We start from the raw sequence: 3,219 nt of genomic DNA on the forward strand, positions 1-3,219 counted from the left end.
AGGGGAGGAGTCAGGGGTCACATGATCAGGGGCCTCAGTGGATGCAGGACTCTGCTGTGCTGGTTGTCATGGTGCTGGATGAGCTGAAGTTTATGTGTGGGGTCAGGAGGGGTTTACAGTGTGGATGTAGCAGAGCCGCGTGTGTACGAGGTGTACGGAGCAGAGCAGTGTGTGTACGAGGTGTACGGAGCGGAGCCGTGTGTGTACGAGGTGTACGGAGCAGAGCCGCGTGTGTACGAGGTGTACGGAGCAGAGCCGCGTGTGTACGAGGTGTACGGAGCAGAGCCGCGTGTGTACGAGGTGTACGGAGCGGAGCCGCGTGTGTACGAGGTGTACGGAGCAGAGCCGCGTGTGTACAAGGTGTACGGAGCAGAGCCGTGTGTGTACGAGGTGTACGGAGCGGAGCCGCGTGTGTACGAGGTGTACGGAGCGGAGCCGCGTGTGTACGAGGTGTACGGAGCAGAGCCGCGTGTGTACGAAGTGTACAGAGCAGAGCCGCGTGTGTACGAGGCGTACGGAGCAGAGCCGCGCGTGTACGAGGTGTACGGAGCTGAGCCGCGTGTGTACGAGGTGTACGGAGCAGAGCCGCGTGTGTACGAAGTGTACAGAGCAGAGCCGCGTGTGTACGAGGTGTACGGAGCAGAGCCGCGTGTGTACGAGGTGTACGGAGCAGAGCCGCGCGTGTACGAGGTGTACGGAGCGGAGCCGCGTGTGTACGAGGAGTACGGAGCAGAGCCGCGTGTGTACGAGGTGTACGGAGCAGAGCCGTGTGTGTACGAAGTGTACGGAGCAGAGCCGTGTGTGTACGAAGTGTACGGAGCAGAGCCGTGTGTGTACGAAGTGTACGGAGCAGAGCCGCGTGTGTACGAGGCGTACGGAGCAGAGCCGCGTGTGTACGAGGCGTACGGAGCAGAGCCGCGTGTGTACGAGGCGTACGGAGCAGAGCCGTGTGTGTACGAGGTGTACGGAGCAGAGCCGCGTGTGTACGAGGTGTACAGAGCAGAGCCGCGTGTGTACGAAGTGTACAGAGCAGAGCCGCGCGTGTACGAGGTGTACGGAGCGGAGCCGCGCGTGTACGAGGAGTACGGAGCGGAGCCGCGCGTGTACGAGGAGTACGGAGCGGAGCCGCGTGTGTACGAGGTGTACGGAGCAGAGCCGTGTGTGTACGAGGTGTACGGAGCAGAGCCGTGTGTGTACGAAGTGTACGGAGCAGAGCCGTGTGTGTACGAAGTGTACAGAGCAGAGCCGTGTGTGTACGAGGTGTACGGAGCAGAGCCGCGTGTGTACGAGGCGTACGGAGCAGAGCCGCGTGTGTACGAAGTGTACGGAGCAGAGCCGTGTGTGTACGAGGCGTACGGAGCAGAGCCGTGTGTGTACGAGGCGTACGGAGCAGAGCCGCGCGTGTACGAGGCGTACGGAGCGGAGCCGCGTGTGTACGAGGAGCACGGAGCGGAGCCGCGTGTGTACGAGGTGTACGGAGCAGAGCCGTGTGTGTACGAGGTGTACGGAGCAGAGCCGCGTGTGTACGAGGTGTACGGAGCAGAGCCGTGTGTACGAGGTGTACGGAGCGGAGCCACGTGTACGAGGTGTACGGAGCAGAGCCGCGCGTGTACGAGGTGTACGGAGCAGAGCCGCGCGTGTACGAGGTGTACGGAGCGGAGCCGCGCGTGTACGAGGCGTACGGAGCGGAGCCGCGTGTGTACGAGGCGTACGGAGCGGAGCCGCGTGTGTACGAGGCGTACGGAGCAGAGCCGTGTGTGTACGAGGCGTACGGAGCGGAGCCGCTCGTGTACGAGGCGTACGGAGCGGAGCCGCGTGTGTACGAGGCGTACGGAGCAGAGCCGCGTGTGTACGAGGCGTACGGAGCAGAGCCGCGTGTGTACGAGGCGTACGGAGCAGAGCCGCGTGTGTACGAGGTGTACGGAGCAGAGCCGCGTGTGTACGAGGTGTACGGAGCAGAGCCGCGTGTGTACGAGGTGTACGGAGCAGAGCCGCGTGTGTACGAGGTGTACGGAGCAGAGCCGCGTGTGTACGAGGTGTACGGAGCAGAGCCGCGTGTGTACGAGGTGTACGGAGCGGAGCCACGTGTACGAGGTGTACGGAGCGGAGCCGCATGTGTATGGAGCCATGTGTGTACGCTGTATGCAGCTGTATACTCCCAGGTTCAGTCGCAGACACCGCGGCTCTTTATCAGACTGTAGAAGAACTGACACTGGACACTCGGTAAAATTGCGCTCGGACGTCTCTTGCTTCTCGCACAGATATTGATAACATAAGATGGAGTCAGACGAACCCTCCTACAAAACCTGATAACAAAGTCATTACTACAGGACTGGATGAGAAAGGGATTTATTCTACAAGAAACGTTGGGGCCACAAATGAGAGAATCCGGGCCCTGTGGCTGGATACTCCGGGCCCCCAGCGTGTTAGGAGCAGATGGGGTCTGTCCCTGGAGCTTTTCTGTTCGGTATAATGAGACTCTGATCTTGTTCTTATAAAGAGGGTTGGAGTAAAATAGAAGCTGCTGAATATGAGGACCTTGTCTGATCTCTATGTCCTTGTGTACAGAGCTATGGAGATAGCGCTATTCTCTGTATAATAGATGTGATGTCGCTGGAGCCCTAATATTCCTGTACAGGGGTCTCTGTAGAGATAATCTTACCCCAGCATTATGGATTGGGAGAAGGGAAAAAGAGAATGGAGACATTTTATTGTAATTTCCCTGTAATAAAAACTGTAATAAAATATAACGGATTAATAAAAAGTGTTTCGTTTTCCCACCATTTTGTCTGTAGGAGGTAAAGAGCCGAGGCTGAAGATGCTTTGTCTACAAAAGGCCCCGGCCCCACTATCAGTATTTGGTCAGTATTCGGTCAGTATTTTTTCTCAGGTGAGGGTGATAAATGTAGAATTGGTGACTTGTTTCTATTATACCTTTTCTCTGATTGCTCCTCACATGGTTTTGGCTCCCACTCCTGAGAAAAAATACTGATAGTGGGACCGTGGCCTAAGAGGGAGGATTGGAAACTCCGAATGTCCTTGTCTATTTGGGGATTGGGAGGTAAGAAAAGGGGCAGGAGAATATTTTGGGTTTTGTTTTGGGGGCAAGAGATGCAATATTTGTCCATATAGTGTAAATATATGAATACAGTTTGGTCCAGAAATATTTGGACAGTGAATCTTCGTGATTTCAGCTCTGCAGGCCGCTAATCTGGATTT

The sequence above is a fragment of the Phyllobates terribilis genome, unplaced genomic scaffold, assembly GCF_046119375.1.
Source record: "Phyllobates terribilis strain yellow unplaced genomic scaffold, ASM4611937v1 Scaffold_115__1_contigs__length_5345438, whole genome shotgun sequence".
NCBI lineage: Eukaryota > Metazoa > Chordata > Amphibia > Anura > Dendrobatidae > Phyllobates > Phyllobates terribilis.